We start from the raw sequence: 22539 nt of genomic DNA on the forward strand, positions 1-22539 counted from the left end.
AGCTGAGAGTGATTTTTCTTAATGAGCAATTTCTAAATCCAAAAAAATAATTTTTAAAGAGAATCACGTTAATCAGAAGACTAGGCATATAATTTAAAGGATTATGAAGATAGACTTTAAGAAAAAGATTCTTGGATCCCAAATAGAGACTGCAGAAGCGAAAAAGGAACTGAGATCTGTTTACATCAGGGAAGATACTAAAGCAAAAGGGGTGGGTGGAGGACAGAGAATAAAAGGCACCTCCACTTATCTCAATTTTTGTTGATTTAGTTCCTGATAGCTCACTCAAAAGATGAAAAGCCAATTGTCAGGTCACTCAAGTCATGGTTATGGGAAATGAGGTGAGGAAACACTGAATTGGGAATAACCACCCCATAATTGCCTAGAGGTCTACTAAATCTGTGAAGCATCAGGCCTATTTCCTAAACGCAGTGCGTTTGATTTCCCTCCAGAGAATGCAGGAAATTGTACCCTTTGAAAACAGATGAGAAGTTTTGGATAACATCAGTTTCTACTGGAAAGCCCCCGGGCATGAGTCCGCAACTGGCAGCCTGCACACCAGTGTCTGATACATTTAGTAACAGATGAGGGGAAGTTTGTTGTGACAGCTGTGCAGAAAAAAAAAAAAAGTCTGAGGATTAGGTGGATTTGCAACACGAGAAGGTGATTTGGGTTTAGAAAACTCAAAGTCGTCTCAAGAAGGGAAGAGTGCACAAAAAAATTAACAAAAGGAAATACAGAGGGGCCAAAAGCAAAAGCCTAGCTTGTTGCACTTCTCTGCATTGCCTTCCTGTGTTGGAAATGCCTGCTGACCAGTCAGAATATCCCCCAAGACCAGTCAGAAGGTCCCCCAAAAGCAGTCGCACCATGCACTTTTATAGCAGTGAAGACCTGGCCCTGCTTAGGAAGACAGTATTACTTGCAAGATACATAGATACAGAGTAAAGGTGATTTTCCTCTATTTGTCCTCTCTTCTCTCCTCTGGATTACTAAAGCACTCTCTCTCCGCTACACACACACACACACACACACACACACACACACACACGCACGCACGTGCGCGCACATGCACACACATGGATGTGACAGCAGATGATGGCTGCTGACCGCCCCACACACACACACACATACACACACAGGGCCACTGGTGTTCTGCCCAACACAGCCCTGCGGGGCTGCCTTTGTTTTCCATCTTCCTCTGCCTCCATAACTTGCTCAGAGGCTGGCCACTTTCCCCAGTGAAGTGTCACAGGCAGGACATGAAACACCCTGTCTGTACATGAGCACAGCCCAGAGAGGCTTCAGAAGGAGACCAGAATAAACTGGAAGCAGGAAAATAAACACCAAGTGACACAGATGACACTTGAAAACCCTCTTGATGACACTTGAATTACCTCTGTGTAGTCTACTACAGAAGTCACATTCCTCACTTGATGGAGTCAGGAAGGAAAGAAAAAGGAAGGAAGAAAACTAGTATTGACCATTGCCCTAGCAAGTGACTGGGCTGTGTGCTCTCATATATGTCATCTGATTTACTCCTCATATGCAACCATTGAAGGATGTGATCACTGCCAAAATGGAGGCTCAGAGAATGTAAATAATTTGCTCATTGTCACATGGGTCATAAGAGCCTTCCCTTCCGCATAGCTTGAGTTAGGTGATCCTATAGGTCCCAGTACCACTCTGTTCTAAGTAATTTCTTCATAGCACCACGTTTCCCCGAAAATCAGACCTAACTGGACAAGCAGCTCTAATGTGTCTTTTGGAGCAAAAAATAATATAAGACCCGGTATTATATTATACCGGTCTTATACAAGACCCAGTCTTATATTATATTAAATTATATTATATTATATTATATATTATATTATACTATATTAGACCCAGTCTTATATTACAGTGAAATAAGACCAGATCTTATATTAATTTTTGCTCCAAAACTCGCGTTAGAGCTGATTGTCCAGCTAGGTCTTATTTCTGGGGGAACACGGTACATATCTCTCTGCATTATAATTGCCTGCTTATCTCTCCGTCTCCAGCTCTAGACTGAAGGCAGAGGCTGTCTCTTCAGTATCCCTCAGTGTTAAATACAACATCTGGTGTATATGTGCTTGAGGAATGCTGGGCCAGAAATGAGAACCCACCATTCTGTGCTGTCTCTGAATAATACTGTTTGGAATTTTAACTTAACCAAGTGCTTAGCAAAATGAAAAAGAGTAGCTATGAAGACTAAACATGTCCTACTTTCAAGCTCTTACTGTGTCGTCTCTATGGTACTAATGCTACTATGTAGAACATGGTTACGAATTGCAAAATAGGGTGTTTAAATGCAAGTGACTATACAGCACTGTAGTACTTGCTATTCCCAAGTTGAAAATGAATATTAGATGGAAATGCTTATGTCTGACTATAGGTTTTTTCCAGGTTCTTTTCTATGTAGTAATGAGAAACATTAGTAAGCCCTGCTTTCACTCTCGGAGTCCCACAGACACCAATTATTCACACTTAATGTCACAACTTCAAAATGTTTAAGATGTTCTGAACTTTGGTGGGTTCTTTCTTTTAGAGACTGGAACAAAAAGAGAGCTAAATTACCTTAGCCCATGTTTTTGGAAGTCATTATGACTTCTGCACCACAGAACCCATGCAACTGTTCCAGCAATCCTATTTCAATGCCTGTTTCCAAAGAAGAAAATGCAAGACGTGACCACCAGGAATGTTTGTACTGAGTCCAAGTCCAAAGCAGGGTGGCTCTGCTGGGCTATCACCCCTGAAGCCCCATCAATTAGCAAAGTCTAATCAACCCAGAAAACCAGCAAAAAGAGGTCAGCCAAACAACTAAGTCCAGACTGCAGTAAATCTGCTTCTAGTTACTTTTTGTTCGTGTTCCAAACACATCTACGTACAGAAAGACTTTAATAAAGGCATGTGCAAAAGTTGGTTTTACTGAATTCCACACCCAATGGGAGTAGCAAATTGTGGACTTGAAAAAAGTAGCCTCTAGCCAACAGAGCCAAAGCTGAGCACTGCATTTAATTCAAAGGTACTGAACTCTATGAAAACAGCTCAATCTTTCCCAATTTGTCTTGGCATTGGTGTGATTCCATGCTGTATTTTAGGGTTAACAACACTGTAAGGTCTCCCCTCAGTCTCCTGACTACCTGGATTGGATATTTTATAAAGTATACAGGAAAAATAGTCACTTGAATGCTACTGGGAATAATAAAAATTCTAATAGACCTGAAAGCTGATGGCTAATACTCTTGTTTTTTTTTTCACCGTATTCTTTGATTCTTCATGCCATTACTCTAAATGATTTTAATCACATTTTAGCAGCTTTGTTGAGGCATAATTAACATATAATATACGTATTACACATACTTAAAATGTACAATTTGATGTTTTGACGTATGTTTACATCCATGAGACCATCATTACAATGAAGATAATGAATATATTAATCACTGCCCAAAGTTCCTGCACAGCCCACCATAATCCCTTACTCCTACCCCTGGGCCAAGGAAACCATTGATCCGCTTTCTATTATTATACATTAGTTTGCATGCCCTAGAATTTCATATAAATGGAATCATACAGTATGCATTCTTCTATGGCCCAGCATAATTATTTTGAGATTCAGCCATGTTGTAACATATTTCAACAGTCCATTCCTTTTTATTGCTGAGTAGTATTTCATTATATGGATATGCGACAGTTAATTTATCCGTACACCTGCTGATGGATTTTGGGTTGTCTCCAGTTTGGGGCTATGACAAATAAAACTCCTATAAACATCTGTGTACAGTTCCTTGTATGGACTTATACTCTAGTAATAGAATGGCTGGACCATTTGATAAGTGTATGTTTAACATTTTTAAAAACTGCCAAATTATTGTCCAAAGTAGTTGTACCACTTTATTTTCCCACCAACAGTACATCAGAGTCCAGTTTCCTCCATACCCTCATCAACACTTGATACAGTCAGTCTTTTTATGTTCCTAATAGGTGTGACAAAATAGGTGTAATGGTGTCACAATACGGTTTTATTTTACATTTCACAATGACTGATTGTGTTAAGTATATTTTCATGTGCTTATTTGCCATCCACATGTCTTTTTTGGTGACATATCTATTCAAATTGTTTACCTGTTTTTTTACTGGGTTATTTTCTTATTGCTTAGATCCTAGAGTTCTTTACATATTCTGGATGTTAAGTCCTGTATCAGATCTATGATTTGCAAATATATGTATCGCCCCATCTGCAGCTTGTCTTTTCATTCTCTTATGAATCGTTTGAAGAGCAGAAGTTTTTAATTTTGAAAAAATCCAACTTATCAATTTTTTCCAAAACTTATTATAAAACTAAAGTAATTAAGACAGTATGGTAATGGAGTAAAGACAGAAAACAATAGGTCAGTGGAAGAGAGTCGAGTTCAGAAATTCACTCACATTTATACAGGCAGTGGCTTTTCAACAAAGGTACAAAGGCAGTTCAGTGGAGAAAGGAGGTTTTTTTCAACACATGGTATTAAAACAATAGGATATCCATATGGGAAAAAGAAAACAAAACAAAAACACTTTAATCCATATGTTATGGGCTCAAATATATGCCAAAAAAATCCAGTTGAAGTCCTAACTCCCAGTATTTCAGAAAGTGACTGTTATTTAGAGATGGGGTCATTAAAGATGTAAAGGTAAAAAATAGGTCATTATGGTGGGCCCTAATCCAACATGACTGGTGTCCTTATAAGAAAAGGAAATTAGAACACAGACATGCACAGAGGGAAGATCACATGAAGACACAATCAAAAGACAGCCACTGACAAGCCAATGAGGAAAGCCTCAGAAAAAGCCAACCCTGTCACTACCCCAACCTTGGACCTCTAGCCTTCATAATTGTGAGCAACTATTTCTGTTGTTTAAGTCACACAGTCTGTGGTGATTTGTTATGACAGCCCTAACAAACTAAAACACCATAAATCTCACCATACACAAAAATTTACTCAAAATAGATCATAGACTTACATTTAAAACTTAAAATTATAACAAACTTCTACAAGAAAACCTTTATGACCTTGGGTTATGCAAAGATTTCTTAGATACAACACTAAAAGTATGATTCATAAAGGAAAAATTGATAACTTGGACTTCAATCACATTTTAAGCATTGTTTCCTTTTTAAAAAAAAAATCTTATGCACAGCACCTATGTAGAGAACGGATACAAGCAGAACTTCTTTGAAGGGGGCAGGGACCCTGGGTACTGTTACCTTAGTCCCCCCATCACCATCCTTTCTGACCTCTAAGATGTCTCTGCACAACACAGGGTACCAAATAGAAAGTGGAAGCTACTAGATTTTATTAACAGAATGTTTGGAGCTGCCCAAAATAATAACCACTAACTTTTATTGAGAGGCTATTATGTGTTACACAGTGTGATAGATACTTTCTTATATTTTTTTCTCCTTTAATCCCATGAGGAAGGCATTATTTACATTCACACATGAGGAAACTAAAGATCTCCCAGCTGGTACATATCACAGCTGGCATCTGAGCCCAGTTCTGACACCCAAGTTCATGCTCTAATTTAGAGTTCCAATGTTAAGGGACACCTCACACACAGTGTCTCAAAACCAAACATAAATGGATGATAAGAACCTGGACTTCCTGTGGACATAAACCACTTGCATGAAAGAACTGTCAATTCAAAAAAAAAATGGAATTCCTATTTCTCTAGAAAAGTAAACTATAGCTAAAAACAATGTATAATAAACATCTAGGATATATTTCCTATAATGCCCCACCGGTATGTGATAGTGTGATAACACAGCTATGGGCAAATATTTTTGGCAAGCCCTCTCTCCCGGACACACACGTGCCTTCCCTGCTATCAAGCAAGTGGCACCTGGGGTCTGCAGCTGATAACTTCCATTTGTTTAAGGGTTAAATAAGCTAATTAACTTGGCCTCATTTAGACGAGGGACAGAATAGCATAGTGGTTATGAACATATTAATGTCACATAAACAGTGACGAGACTGCGCCCTGATTAGGCCCAAGGTTTGATGCTATTAGTAGAGGTAACAGTTATAATATCTTTATTAGGTCATAAGGATTTAATATCGCATTATCACATTTAATTCTCACAACAACTCTGTGACCTAGGTATCATTAGTGCAGTGTTATATTAAAAGATGGAAAAGAGGCTTCGTGAGGCTAAACAACGTGGTCAATGTCATACAGTAAAGGAGCGACAGAGCCATGATTTGCACCCAGGTCTGTGACTACAGAGCCAGTTCTTTGAACTATGGCTGTAGTCGACCTCTCTTAGGGAAAGGAAGGGCAAAGAAAACAGAAAAATTCTCCAAACTCTCCTTTATACCTTTCCACTTCAATTCTCTGGGGTAGGGCGATCACTCCTCTGGTCACCCCATAGACCCTTCAGGGGGGTCCCCATTGAAGAAGTCAATCAAAGCTTGCCAGGGGAGGAAAATGAAGGGTACTGAATTGCAGGTACAAAAAGCCCTGGCACCCGAAGGTGGTGAAGTTGCGTCCGTGAGGCAGCTTGTCTGTATGGCAGTTTACCTGCATCTGATCAGCATCACAGACTTCAGGCTGGCTTGTACACATCAGGGACAGACATGTAGCTTCCTTCCCATGAGCCTAAACCCCCGCCGGGCCAGTGTTCCTTGCCGAGAAAACTGCCTCAGACCAGGAAGGTCTTAGGAGGAATGCAAAAATGCTTGCCATTCACGATTTCTGCACTTTGGCAAAACATCACTGAAGATTCAGAAGGGAGGTTTTTACCTGAGTCATTAACAGCTGCCTATTCCCTATGAAGTTTAAGGCAAAACGCTCAGCCACACAACGGTTTAATTGACACATATCCTGAGATTTTTATAGCTTTAGTTTTTCTTCTTAGAAGATTTTGCCTCTCTCTGACATAATTACAAGTTCCATGTTTTTGCCCTAAGGCTAAAATGCAAATTATTTCCTGGTACACCACAACTTCCCAGCACTGACTATATAAGGCAAGGTTGCATAGCATTTAAAATTAAAAACATCATTTTCCTAAATGTGTATGTCATTATGATGTTTACCAATGTGTTTTTGCGGGTTAAGTCCCAGTTCCTATGTATTTCAGTCAAAGGCCTGCTGGCATCATGATATAAGCTAAGCAATGTAGCCTAAAATTTACCACAGCTTTTCTTCTCTTTAGATGTTCTTATGAGTTCCTTCATAACACACTTTATGTGGCTCCAGAATATCAATTATAATGCCTTATAACCATCAGGGGCTAAATTCATCTCTATTGGGTAAAGTTCTCTTTATGCCTCTGAGAAACAGTTCTTCTCATTCGTCCTTAAAACATCTCCACTGACAGACCTGAGTAAAGGCCCCAGTTTGTCAACTTATGAGCTTGTGTAAATTTCTTCACCTCTCTGAACCTGTGTTTCCTTCTCCATAAAGTGGGAACAATAATATCAGACTTATGGAGTTCTTGTGATACAGGTTTTAAACAGCCACGGGGCATATAATAGGTGCTCAGTAAAAGTTAATTCCCTTCACTTTCTGCGCCCTTCTTATCCATGCAGCTCCCAATTCTGACAACAGACCCCAGATCTGTAGGGGTCATAGGGCGGAGAATAGAGTTTACAATCACAGCTCAGGAAAGCATAAGAAACAGAACAGCCTTTTAAAAGGCTGTGTTCAGCTGTGTTGAACATCGTCCTAGGCTATGTGCAGAAAAGCTTAATGGCCAAGAGTTCAGATTATGAAATCAGGGAAACTTGATTTCAAACCGCAACTCTACCAATACTACCATGTTTCCCCGAAAATAAGACCTAACCGGAAGAGAAGCCCTAGCATGATTTTTAGGATGACATCCCCTGAACATAAGCCCTAATGCATCTTTTGAAGCAAAAATTAATATAAGACCCGGTCTTATTTTCGGGGAAACACGGTAGCTGTGTGACCGTGACTGTTACCTAACCTCTCTAAACTGCAGTTTCCTTGTGTGATTGTGGGGATAATAGTAGTGCTCCACACTGCAGGGTTATGAAGAGTTTCAAATGACAAAATGTGTATAAAGAAGCCAACACAGTAGGTGGTATGTTACAAAGACTCAGTGTTAGTGATCATTTCCTGTTACTAACAATGATAGACACCATGACCTTGCTAAACTAGCGAATACATAGCTCCTGGTCACCACGCTGCCACCTTACTCACTGAATGACTTTGGACAAGTCACTTAAATGTTTTGCACCTCAGTCTCCTCATCTATAAAATAGGAATGATAATAGACTCAATGTTCTTCACAGCATTATTGGGAGTATTAAATAAAATAATGGGTGCAAAGCACCCTGTGAAAAATATGGTGTACAAATTTTAGAAGATGTTATTATTATAATACAAATGTTATAGAAATGCTAATGGATGATAATCATAAGGTTATTAAGTTCATCCAAAAAGCAAGTCGGTCTGCATAGGACTTAACTTAGCACAAAAGAAAAAACGAACCCAGAAGCATCCATCAGTCAAGAAATCACACTTCAAAGAAGAGTTTCAATGCTTCATACATATTTATGTGTTCTATTTCTGACTTTGGAATTCAACAGCCCATTTTCCTAATACTAAAATCTCATCTTTCACTGGAGTTTTCAGAGAAAAGGAAGAAAGGAGACAAGAGAATAATTTGCAACCCCAGAAGGCAGATTAAGCGTAGGACAGGGATGGAGCAAGGTGAGTAAGCCCAGCCTGCACAGAGCCCTGGAGCAGCACACTTACCGTCTTGGTCCCAGTAGACAAGACTAGGCAGCACATTATTTCCCCCACCAAGAGAGCAGGAAGCAAGGAGATGAGGCCTCCATAGTATGTGTCTGGGTTCCAAATTCTCCTTAGAAAATACAGAGGGTGCCAAAAAACATGTATACACACTTTAAGAAAGGAAAAAACTGTATTAAAATTGTAACACTCAATACATACCAATAACACAAGATGAACACAAGTCATGTCTATACATTTTTTGGCACCCTCAGTATTACTCAGACGTTTTCTTTTTCAGGGTTTAGCACTGGTGGAAGAAAGAGGACTAGGAGCTCAATCCTATCCCCCCTCTTGAAGCTGACCAGCTTATCAATACATATGTATTGAATATCTACTGTATGGGGAATACAAAGAGTTAAGATTTAGATCTCACTTTCAAGGAAGCAGCTCATGGTCTAATTGGTGAGACAGTACCTGAGATAATTATCAATGCAAGTAGTAAACTGGGATGTGGAAGCATTAAGGAGACAGATAAAGGAGTTGGAGGGTAAAAAGATTAGGAGAAAATCCAAGATGAATTAAATGGGAAAGAATTCAGTCCCTGAAGATGAATTAAAAACACAAAACATGAAAAGCAAAATATTAAAAAAACAAAACAAAAAAAACCCTACCTGAGATACCTAGCTCATCAAAATTTAATAACAGGCTAATGGTTGGACTTCTTAACATGGTGCCAGGCTAACTGTACATGACTGTACACACATTATACAACACATACACACACACACACACACACACACACACACACACTAAACTACAGGATCCGGTCAAGATGGTACAGTAGGTAAATGCTGTGCTTACCTTCTCTCATGACCACATCAAAATTACAACTAAACTACACAACAACCATCATTGAGAATCGCCTGAAATATTGCTGAACTGAAGCCCTACAACTAAGGACATGCAGAAGAAGACACATCAAGACTGACAGGAGGGACAGAGAGGCAGAACAGGCTGGTCCCATATCCACGTGGGAGAGTATCTCAGTTGTGGAAGTCCCATGCAGAGGAGCAATCGCTCCAAACCCCTTCCTGGCACAGGATTCCAGTGAAATCTCTGTAATTTCTGGTTGTGAAAACCAGAGGAGACTGTGGCTGAGTGAGACGGAGGGTGGCTACAGTCCCAGGCGCTCCTCTTAAAGGGACCACACCAGACTTACCAATGGAATCACTGGCTCTGAGCTCTAGCGCTGGGGCAGCAGCTGGAGAGGCGACAGGGACATATGGGGGCAGAACCAAATTGTTTGGCTTCAGGACAAGGGATGGAGTGGCAGCTTTCTCCTGGATGGAGTTGCTGACAGAAGCCATTGTTTGTTGAGCCCTCCCCCTTCCCACTGTGCAGACACAGGCAGTTGCCTTATGTGAATCTCGATCAAGCTGGCTAATGCTCATTGTTTGCCACACCCTGGTGATTCAAGACCCTGCCCCACCCAACTTTCAGGCACCCCAAGCCTCTTCCAGTGGCTTTTCATACAAACCACCTGCCTTGGCTCATGTTGCAGACTTTCCTAGGGTCTCTCAAAAGTATGCTGAATGCAGACAAGCAGAATCTGGCTTGAGCCTGTTCCGTACCTCTGGCTGAGTAGCCCTAAGCCCAGCACTAGCGGCAGCTGGCCTTGGTTCACAGCTTGGCCTCTCGAGGTACTTCCAAGCATGGCACAGGCAGTGACTATCTGCGACTTGCTTTGTGGCTCCTGCAGGGTGGCCCCAGGTGGGGCACAAGCTGTGGCTGAATTTGACCTGCAACGGGTCCCCTCTCAGGTGACCCTGAGGCGGGCACACCTAGTGGCCAGCTTTGAAATGAACTGGAGCATCATCCAGCCGCCTCCAAGAATGACACACCCAAGGGGAAGATTGGACAGGTACAAGAGCCATACTGTGATAGATTCAGCTCTGTAGGGTCAATCCTGCACCACAACTCCTCCACTGTAGTCAAGGCCAGTCCTCAAAACCAGTGAGTCTGAGGATCTATCATCCCATTGATGTGCAAGTAGCAACCAAGGATCAACTACAGAAGGAGGGCACACACAACCCACACAAAGGACACACCGGGAATGATGCATGGCTCAAGTGACCAGGTGACTGCGCCACTGAGCCCTACAGCACACTTACTACGTAAGGTCACTCTACTAAGACTGGGAGACATAGAAGCCCTACCTAATAATACACAGAAACAAACACAGGGAGGCAGCAAAAATGTGGAGACTAAGAAACATGTCCCAAATAAAAGAACAGAACAAAACTCCAGAAAAAGAACTAAACAAAATGGAGACAAGTAATCTACCAGACGCAGAGTTCCGAACACTGGTTATAAGGATGTTTGACGACCTCAGGGAGAACTTCAACAAAGAAATAGGAAACAAACAAATGGAGACAGAAAACATAAAAAAGAGAACTCAGAAATAAAGAATATAATAACAGAAATGAAGAACACATTACAGGGAATCAACAGTAGATTAGATGAAACATGGATCAAATCAGTGATTTAAAAGATAGAGTAGCCTCTCACCAGGCAACCTTGTAAGAGACACATCATCTTTACACCCTGCATGGCAATCCCTGATGCACCGCCATGATGCCCAGGGAAGACAGGGTGACCTGAAGTCCAACTACTTCTTTAAGATCATCCAACTTCTGGATGATTATCCACAATGCTTCATTAGGGAAGCACACAATGTGGGCTCCAAGCAAATGCGGCAGATCCACAAGTCCCTCCGTGGGAAGGTGGTGGTGCTGATGAGCAAGGACACCATGATGTGCAAAGCCATGCAAGGGTATCTGGAATATAACCCAGCTCTCGAGAAACCACTGCGTCATATCCCGGGAAGTGTGGGCTTTGTGTTCGCAAAGGAGGACCTCACTGAGATCAGAGACATGCTGCTGGACAATAAGGTGCCAGCTGTTGTCCATGCTGGTGCCACTGCCCCTTGTGAAGTCACTGTGCCAGCCCAGAACACTGGTCTGGGGCCCAAGAAGACTTCCTTCTTCCAGGCTTTAGGCATCACCACTAAAAGTTCCAGGGCACCGTTGAAATCCTGAATGATGAGCAGCTGATTAAGACTGATGACAAAGTGGGAGCCAGCAAAGCCACACCGCTGAACATGCTAACATCTTCCCCTCCTCCTGGGGGTTGATCATGCAGCAGGCGTTTGACAATGGCAGCATCTACAACCTGGAAGTGCTTGACATCACAGAGGAAACTCTGCACTCCTGCTTCCTGGGGGATGTACGCAAGGTTGCCAGCATATGTCTGCAGACTGACTACCAAACTGCTGAATCAGTACCTCATTCTATCATCAGTGGATACAAGCAGGTACTGCTTTTATCTGTGGAGATTGATTGCACCAATGGAACAGAATTGAGAACCCAGAAATAAATCCCTATGTATATGGGCAAATAATTTTCGACAAAGGAGCCAAAGGCATACAATGGAGAGACGAAATCATCTTCAATAAATGGTGCTGGGAAAATTGGAAAACCACATGCAAAAGAATAAAACTAGACTGCTATCTGTCACCATACACACACAAAAATCCACTCAAAATGGATCAAAGACCTAAATATAAGACCTGAAACAATAAAATACATAGAAGAAAACAGGTACAAAACTTATGGACCTTTGTCTTAGAAAGGATTTTTATGAATTTGACCTCAAAGGCAAGGGAAGTAAAAGCAAAAATAAATGAATAGGACTACAGCAGACTAAAAAGCTTCTGCACAGCAAAAGAAACCATCAACAAAACAATGAGGCAAACAACCGAATGCAAGACAATATTTGCAAACACCTCAGATAAGGGGCTATCCAAAATATAAAGAACCCATACAACTTAACAACCAGAGGACCTAAACAGACATTTGTATGTCTCCCAAGAGGACATACGAATGGCCAACAGATAATATGAAAATATGCTTAACTTCACTAACTATTAGGGAAATGGAAACCAAAACCACAATGAGACACCACCTCACACCTGTTAGAATGGCTATTGTCAACAAGACAAGTAATAACAAGTGTTGGAGAGGCTGTGGAGAGAAAGGAACCCTCATACACTGCTGGTGGAAATGTATTAGGTAGGTGCAAAGTAATTGTGGTTTTTGCAACTGTTTTTAATCTTTAAACCGCAATTACTTTTGTACCAACCTAATAAATTGGTATAGCCACTGTGGAAAACAGTATCGAGGTTCCTCAAAAAATTAAGAATAGAATTACCATCTTTCACCGAAAGTAAGACCTAACCAGAAAATAAGTCTAGCATGATTTTTCAAGATAACATCCCATGAACATAAACCCTAATGTGTCTTTTGGAGCAAAACTTAATATAAGACCCAGGTTATTTTTGGGGAAACCAGCAATCCCTCTTCTGGGTATCTACCCAAAAAATTTGAAAACATTAATCCGTAAAGATGTATGTACCCCTATGTTGACTGCAGCATTATTCACAGTGGCCAAGACATGGAAACATCCAAAATGTCCTTCAATAGATGACTGGATAAAGAAGACGTGACATATCCAATGGAATACTACTCAGCCATAAGAAAAGATGAAATACTGCCATTTGTGACATCATGGATGGATCTTGAGAATACCATGCTAAACAAAATTAAGTCAGGTGGAAAAAGTTGAGAATCACATTATTTCACTCATGTGGGATATAAAACTTAAAGTAACAAATGAATAAGACAAACAAAAACTCACAGACACAGACAACAGTATGGTGGTTACTATAAGGAAAGAGGGAAGGAGAGGTAAAAAAGGGTAAAGGGGGTTAAATGTATTGTGACAAAAGGAGATCTGACTTTGGGTGGTGAACACACAATGCAATATATACAAGATATATTATAGAATTCTACACTGGAAACCTATATAATTTTATTAACCAATGTCACCCCAATAAACTTAATAAAACTGAAAAAAGGAAATCACACGATGGCAACTATAGACAGACCTAGAAATAAGTCAATACATAAGACAGTATTTAACAAATACTATGACTAACAGTTACAAGATATTGATAATATGGTAGAAAGGCATGTGTTTCTTTTGTCAAGAAAAAAGACAATTTGAAACTCCAGAAAGAAAAACGTTTTCCAAGAATGGTCCCAATATGAAACAAGTCAAATCACAGCATGAGTCTGAGTAATAGACGGAATATTAAAAGAGAAAGAATTCATTTAGCCTTGACCTTTGGAACATTCCCCTTAAAGGGACATAGATGTTGAATTGCATCGCCTTTTCTGTGTATTCAATATTCCTACCAAATATACAGTGAATATTTACATAATTATTATATTCAAATGCTATCAGCTTTTAACTTTCAAAGTCAACCTACAGACAAAGTATGAAAGATTTATTATAATTAAAAACAGAATGCTCTAAACCTTCCCCAAATAAAAGTGATAACATAGTCATCACTTTGGTAAATGTGTAAAGAAAAAGAGGCAAGAAGAATGTTAAACTGGGAAATTCATTTCCGCATCTTAAACAACAAAGATTCAAGAATGCTTAAAGCTGATAAATCAAGAAGCTGAAGTTTAACTATTTTTTTTAATTATAATGATTACCCAAAAAAATTAAAATTGGGGGAGATTTGAGAAGGAGAGGTAAGAGTAGTATAAATAATCTTTCATATTGAAAAATCAATACAGTACATATCTACAGTTAAAAAAATAAAAATGAAATATATAATTATATTATTTAAAGTTATGGAAGTAACCACCAGAAGAAATGCAAATAATAAAAAATATTCAAAAGTAATTACCACTGAAGTGTGAGTTTGCAGGTAGGGAATCTAAAATATATTTTACTTTTTATTTGATGTCCTCTACTATTTAAATTCCTATTTGCAGGTATAGGTATTACTTTTAGTATATTTTTTAAAGAAGTAAAAGCTATAATCAAGAATAACAGAATAAATATATGATAATTGTTAAGCTTTATGTGCCAAATACTATAGCATAAAATATAAAACACAAAAATTATCAGGAATGTAAATAAAAATTGATAAAAATTCAATTTGATAAGAAAAGTAATTTACCACGCTCTATAATAATAGATCAAGTAAGCCAAAATAAATAAAAATTATTTATATACTTCGTGCCTTTAGAAACAATACATTTTTAATATCTATGAAATATTTATAAAAACTGACCAAGTAATTGATCACATGATGACTCTCAGGACTTTCCAAACACTATAAATTATAGACTACATTCTCTAATCACAATGCAATAAAAATAGAAATTAATAACAAAATAATTTAATATCCATGAAAAAGACTTTTAAAGCACTCTTGTATTATTTTATCAAATGAGAAATTTAAATTAAAAGTAGAGCTATTTAACCCTAATGAAAATAATAACTAAGTATTAATATATGCATTCCTCATAAAGCTATACTCAAAAGCCAAATCCACTTAGAGTAGCTCTGGAAGAACCTGGAAATTGCAGTTGCCTCTGGTGGAGAAGATTGGGGTAGGGGAAGGAAGGGACTTGCTTTTCTCTGTAAACCCTTTTGTAAACTTTGAATGTTGCACCATGTGCATAACAGACCACAAAATACAGAATTATTTTTAATTCAAATGAGTAGACTTAAATATTTTCATTACTAAATGAAGAATTTTGTTTAAACGAACTACTAAATCCACTCAAGAAGCTAGAAAGAAAGAAAAAAAAACATGAAAAGCAGAAAGAATAAAATAACGTAAGCAGAAAACCAATGAATTTTAAAACAATAAAATAACTAGATGGATAGATAGGTAGATAAATGGATAAGTAGAATCGGTGGGTATTTGGGAAAAGAGTTTTAAACTGACAAAGTTCTGACAAATCTAAATAAAAAGGAAAGAAACAAAATTAGAAAGGAGGTAGGAAATAAGAGTTCACCATTTACTAAGTACCATGCACTGTGTTACAAGCATTTGGCATAGATCATTTCTTTTTGTTTTATTTATAAAATAGGTAAGTAAACATATCTTAAGAATTAACGAGAATTCTACCCAAAATTGTATTTTAACAAATTTAGAAATCTCAGTAATTGAATAATTTTCTAGAAATATGAATCAATAAAATTAATTCAATGGAATAGGAGTGCTGAATATCAATGGAAGACACTGCAAATGTTATCAAGGGATGATTTGCAAAACTGGCCCAGACAATGCTATAGGCATTTTGAGAAAGAAACTGATTAACATCCATATTGTAAAATCTATTCCAGAGCATATGAAATAATGAAAAGCTATCCCAGTTCATTTTCTGTCATTAACATAACTCATACCAAAATATGACAATGACTAGTATTCTCCAAAGAGGCTTCTGTGGAAATTAGTGTCATTTTCTGGGTCGGGGATGGGGGTAGTCTGAATTATGAATTAGTTTGGAAAACACTCTTTCAGAGATTATAGCCTATGTTAGTATATTAATGTCTCAGAGATACCTGAACCAAAGAATTTGGTTAAAAAGTATTAATATCCCTTTCTCAAATGTATCTGACCATGGAACCATTTTTTTCCTCATAATATTCCATCTTAGAAAACACTTCAAGAAATGGTACTCCAGACAAGATTCATTCATGGATACAATCCTAAATGAGGAACCTGTGAAATTAAGTCAAAAGTATATTAAAATAATAAACCAGCATAATCAAGTAGGGATTACCTCAGGAATAAAAGGATTATTTAATATTAGAAAAACATATTAATAAAACATGCTGCATCACTATGTCAAATAAAAAAGAGCGCATAATTATCAAAAAAGGACAAAAGATCATTTGATAAAATTCAACACTTTTTTTTTTATTTTGAAACCTACTAGTGAACTAGAAAGTAAAGTATATTTCCTAATCTCTCTTAGACCAATTGCCAATACCTCTTAGGAGCAAATTATTAAAGTTGCTCTCATTTAAATCAAGAAAAAGTTAAGCCTGTCCTACATCATTACTAACATTCTAAAAAAAAACAAGATATATAAATATTTGAACAACAGGATGGAAATTATAATTATTTGTACAAGATGATATGATTGTTTTTCCATAAAATATGAGAACCAAAAAACTATTAAAAATAACACTCAACAAATTGGCTAATTATGAAATATTCAAGATTCAGTTATCTATATATTAGCAATAACTAGTAAGAAAATGTAATGAGGGGAAAGTCCATTTTACAATAGCTACAAACTATAAATTATGGAAGCAAAACCTTGAAAGAAGAAACAGAGAAGAAAACAAACAAATGAAAAGATAAAATATGCTTCTGAAGAAGTAAACTAAATTCTAGTGGAAAATGTAAATTAGTCCCAAATAAATTTAAATTTTTGGTATAATGTTAAGCATTGTATGTGGCAAACACTGTGTGTAAAGACAGCTATATTTAAAAAATAGACCCTTGCATATACTATAACTTAATTTATGACAAAGTATACATCATAAGCCAATATGAAGAAAAATGGATTATTCCATAAATGGTTTATGTAAAACTTGCGAAGCATTTTGGAAGAAAAAAATCAACTTATGGTGTCACTTCACACCACACAAAAATATATACTTTGAAGCATATAGGTAAATATTTGCCAAATTTTAGAGAGAAGAGTTTTCTAAACCTAATAACACTGAAAAGACAGGATAAAATAATGGAATGACATGGCATCATGAAACCTGACTTTCAAAACCATTAATGAAATGAACAAAAGTAATTAATAAGCAGCCAGAAATATACCAGCAATAAGACAAAGGAAGGGACACAACCACAGAAGGGATGTAACCTCATATGCTAGTATCTGAAGAGTGAAAACCAGGGAATGAGGGGCGATCTCAGGAATCAAAAATCAGCTACCCCACAGAAGCAGTTCCAATGGAAGAAGATAAATGAATAAAATTCAGAAAAGTCTCCCAGTATTACTTAATGCCAAGTTGGGAATAAAGCTATTTGTCTATTCACACAGTCATTTAATTTGCTAAAACATATGATATATTTACTCTATTCCAAGTACTATTCATTCACTCTGGAGAATACCAATCTGAAGGAATTATCTTTTCTATGGGTAATAATTTTGAAAAATAAAATATTATCTCTTTATAATTCAAGTATCATATGTTCTCTAGAGACATCTTGTAACAGCAAAATCAGTCAAAAAAAAAAAAAAAAAAAAAGTCTCCATGGATAATTTGGTACCAATATCCGTAAATATGTATGTGTTATAAAAATTCATCATAACATACCTATGGTCTCATAGACAGTTTTTTCCCATTTTTAAATTTTTTATTATAGTTGAAATTCAAATTTATATTAGTGTTAGGTGTACAGCATAGTACTTAGGCATTTATATAATGTATGCAGTGATCCCCCGACTAGTCTAGTACCCACCTGGCACTATACATAGTTAATACCATATTACTGACTATATGAGTATTCCCTCCGCTGTACTTTACATCCCCATGACTGTTTTGTAACTAACAATTTGCACTTCTTACTCCCTTCACCTTTCTCACTCAGCCCCCCAACTCCCCTCCCATCTGGAGAATAACCATCAGTTTGTTCTCTGTATCTATAAGTCTGTTTCTGTTTTGTTTTTTGTTTGTCTATTCTGATTTTTATATCCCACATATAAGTGAAATCATATGGTATTTGTCTTTGTCTGGCTTAACTTCACTTAGCATAATACACTCTAGGTCCATTCATGTTGTCACAAATGATAAGATTTCATTTTTTATGGCAGAGTAATATTCCATTGTCTGTATGTACTACTTCTTCTTTATCCATTCGTCTATTGATGGTCATTTTGGCTAATTCCTTATCTTGGCTATTGTAAACAGTGCTGCAGTGAACATAGGGGTGCATGTAACTTCAAATTAGTGTTTTGGATTTCTTTGGATAAATACCCAGAAGTGGAATTGCTGGGTCATAAGACAATTCCATCTTTAATTTTTGAGGAACCTCCAAACTATTTTCCACAGGGGCTATGCAAATGTGCAATACCACCAACAGTGTATGAGGGAAGACAGCAGTTTTTAAATGTGATGATATTTCACTTACCTCTTTCCTTTTTCATAAATATATTTCTACATCATTTGAACACCTGTATAAATAACTTTGTATAGATGAATCAATTTGTTTGATCAGCTCCCTATAGGGGGCCTTCAGGTTGGTTCCAAATAAATATCTTTATACAAAACTCTTAGAACACTTGTTAGATTATTTCATTTAAAAAAATAGAAGTGGAATTGGCAAGAAAAAAAAAATAAACACCTTTAAGAACTTTAATAAGCATTGCAAAACTGTCCTCTAGAAAGGCATTACCAATTTACACTTCAATTCTCACCAACAGTGTAAAGTCTGCTTGTTCACACCCCAGGCACCCCTAATATACATTTATTTTATTTTATTGGGGAATATTGGAGAACAATGTGTTTCTCCAGGGCCAATCAGCCTCCAAGTCGTTGTCCTTCAATCTAGTTGTGGAGGGCTCAGGTCAGCTCCAAGTCCAGTTGCCATTTTCAATCTTTAGTTGCAGAGGGCGCAGCCCGCCATCCGCATGGGAATTGAACCGGCAACCTTGTTGTTGAGAGCTCGTACTCTAACCAAATGAGCCATCCGGCCACCCCGCAACCCCTACTATTGAAATACCTTCTTGACTACAGTGTCCTTGCATTTCCCTCATTCTCAAGTTCTTTACTAGTCCCGAACTAAGCCTCTTTCACAGTCCAGAGTTCACGCTGACAAAAGAGGCCCCTTCCAAGCTGTAGGTTTCTTCCTCCCTCTAACAACCAGTCCTAGGTCTTTGTTGTTTACTGACAAATCATTTCAGCAATCTTCAGATCAGAATGAAAGATCATGAATGCCTGAGTTCTGATCCTTGCTGATTGAGATATCAAAGCACTGGCCCTAATCCATATTTGAGACAGACACAAGTCTAGTAAACTAAAAAGATAGTTCCAAGCTTTTCAAATGGCCATTATCACATTGCTCTCAATATATGAAATTTTCTTGACTGCTCTTGGCAAAGTTGAACTGTTTCCCAGAGCAAGGAGAGAAGCCAAATCACCTGGCAAGTCTCTTATCACTAAATGGGTGCACATAAGATCCTGTGTTCTAGGATAATCATAATAATAAGGCTAAGTTTCTTGAGGAACAAATATCTTAGTCAAAACAAGACTCTCATTTAGCATCAGTTATTAAACATCAAATTTGTGCCAGACCCCATAGTGGTACTTAGATATAAAGCTGAATGAGATATAACCTAACAAGAAACACAGAAATAAAATAATAATAGTAATGATAATAATAATACAATACGAACTACAAAAAAGGTATAGACAAATATCCCAAATAACATGGAGAATATAGAGAAAGTAATTAGTTAATATCTGTAGGGGTCAGAGAAGGCTTTGCAGATAAGATGACAAATCCATTGGATCTTCAACAATGAGTAGGAGTTCTTTAAGAAGAGAAGCTTTCAAAAGGCAGTCCAGAAAGAGAGAACCATAAGGACACAGGCCCTGCTGCTCACCACTGTTCACAGACAACACTGATGTTCCACAAACCGAGTCAAGGTATTTTACTCTTTAAATCATAGAATGGCAATCTGTTGCAACAAGTCTTTTTATCTAAAGTAATATGTGTAGAGAACATTCTTAATTTTAAGTTATTCTTGCACAAATATTTCTTCAGTATTTTTTCTAATTTTTTAATAGCAAAAAGTAGCAAAGTTAAACATTACAGTAAAAATATAAAAACATAACAGTAAAAATATCCAAAAAAAATATTAAAGAATTTGGAGAGCCAAATTCAATTCAGTAATTTTTTTAATGAATAAATGCTTGTAATTTTATATTTTAGAATATTTCTATGAATAAGATTGTCCCTGGATCCAACAATAATGTAAAATATAAAGCTATTCCACACTAACAAAACAAAAAAAAAGATTACTCTAGGTAATCAGCTACCTACACTAGTTTGAGAAACAAAGGATTCCTGCATGGATGAGGGTGAAAATTTCAGACATAAAACTACAAAGATAAGGTCTGATGCAATAGTAGAAAAGGCCTAGGAAGCTATGCTGAGAAATTAAATGTTTTCTAATGCAAGGAAATAAATAATTGTGTGAGGGATTTCTTGGTGCTGGTTGTTTTATAGACACACACTAAAAAACCTCTAATGATAGCATAAAAAAATGGACTTGATGAGAGGAGACTGGAGACTACTGTAGTTATGCAAGAAAGAAACAGAATCAAAGCAGACACAAATAATGAAAACAGTATATTGTCATCACATGCTAATTAGCTAATTTCTGGCAAATTTTAAACAAGTAGCGTCTTTGATATCAAAGAAGAATAATCAGTATAGTTAACAGGTATATGAAAATGTGCTCAGGAACACTAATCATCAGGGAAATCTATGTCAAAACCAAAATGAAATATCACCTCATACCTGTTAGGATGCTATTATCAAAAAGCGAAAGATAACCAATGTTGGCAAGCATGTGGAGAAAAAACTTTTCTTGTGCATTCTAGGTGGGAATGTAAATTGGGGAAACCATTATGAAAAACAGTATGGAGGGTCCTCAAAAAAATAAACATAGAATTATCATATGATCCAGCAATCACACTTCTGGGTATTTATCCAATAGAATTGAAATGAGGATTAGGAAGCGATAGCTACATTTCCATGTTCATTGCAATGTTACTGACAATAGCCAAGACATGAATGATAGAATGATAAAGGAAATCATTTATATACAGCATTATATACATTTAAATACATATTATTTATATACAGTGTAATATTATTCTGCCTTAAAAAAAGGAAATCCTGCCATTTGTGACAACATGGATGAAACTGGAAGACATTATGCTAAATGAAATAAGCCACACACAGTAGAACGAATACTGTACTACATGATTCCACTTAAGAACTCTAAAATAGGGAAACTCACAGAAGCAGAGAGTAGAGTGGTGGGGACTCATTCAGGGACTCACGCAGGGTCTCAGATCCCACTCCCCACATGAGAACGCAGGATATGGTGAGGCCAAAAAGGAACAACCGTGGAGCCATAGATAGGGGAGTCAGACCACTATATTTTTGCTAGTTGCTGGGTGAGACACACGAAATAGGATCCACACGATCCACAATCCACCACCACTTTTCTGCCTGCCAACCAGCCAACCAAGCAACGTAGTCACGGCAGTTATATCAGCAGCCAATTGGCCAACCAGCTACAGCCAACAGCCAACCGCCAACCACCATCTGAGCCAGCAACCCCCCCATGTGAGGCCGAGAGCCTGGAAACTGCTTTCTGGGACGCTGTCCCCACACTCCACCCCTCCAGGGTCTCGCCTCACAATCTACGCTACAAGTGTCTTCTACGAGGGGCCCTGTGTCAGGAACCCAGCTAACGAAAAAAAAAGGTCCCAGTCCAGTTCAAGTAATGTCCCAGTGGGTATCCCTCAATGTCTACCTACTTTCTGGGCACAGCCAGAGCTTCCAGGGCACCGCCAGTCCTTCTGGGCAGAGCCAGACTTCCTGGGCACAGCCAGGGTTTCTCATAAACAAGACTGTAGTCTGTGCCAGTGTCAACTAGGGCCAAACCCTCTGCACATTAGAAGATGACCAATGTATAGACAGTTCCATATGGGTCCTCCAGTCCCCACTTGTCCCCTCTGACCGGGTACCTTGGCCCCACCCCTAATCGAGCTGAAAGAAGTCAGCCTCAAGCGGCAGCATGA

The 22539-nt window shown here is 37.9% G+C and overlaps 1 protein-coding gene and 1 pseudogene across 3 annotated transcripts in view; one reads left to right on the forward strand and one right to left on the reverse strand.

Moving 5' to 3' along the window:
* The window catches only part of CPQ (carboxypeptidase Q), a 262903-nt gene that overhangs the window by 141469 nt on the left and 98895 nt on the right, over positions 1 to 22539 (reverse strand). The gene's annotated exons all lie outside the window — the stretch shown is intronic.
* On the forward strand, positions 11398 to 12198 carry LOC109437400 (large ribosomal subunit protein uL10; annotated as a pseudogene).

This window comes from Rhinolophus sinicus, linkage group LG12 (assembly GCF_036562045.2).
Source record: "Rhinolophus sinicus isolate RSC01 linkage group LG12, ASM3656204v1, whole genome shotgun sequence".
Lineage (NCBI taxonomy): Eukaryota > Metazoa > Chordata > Mammalia > Chiroptera > Rhinolophidae > Rhinolophus > Rhinolophus sinicus.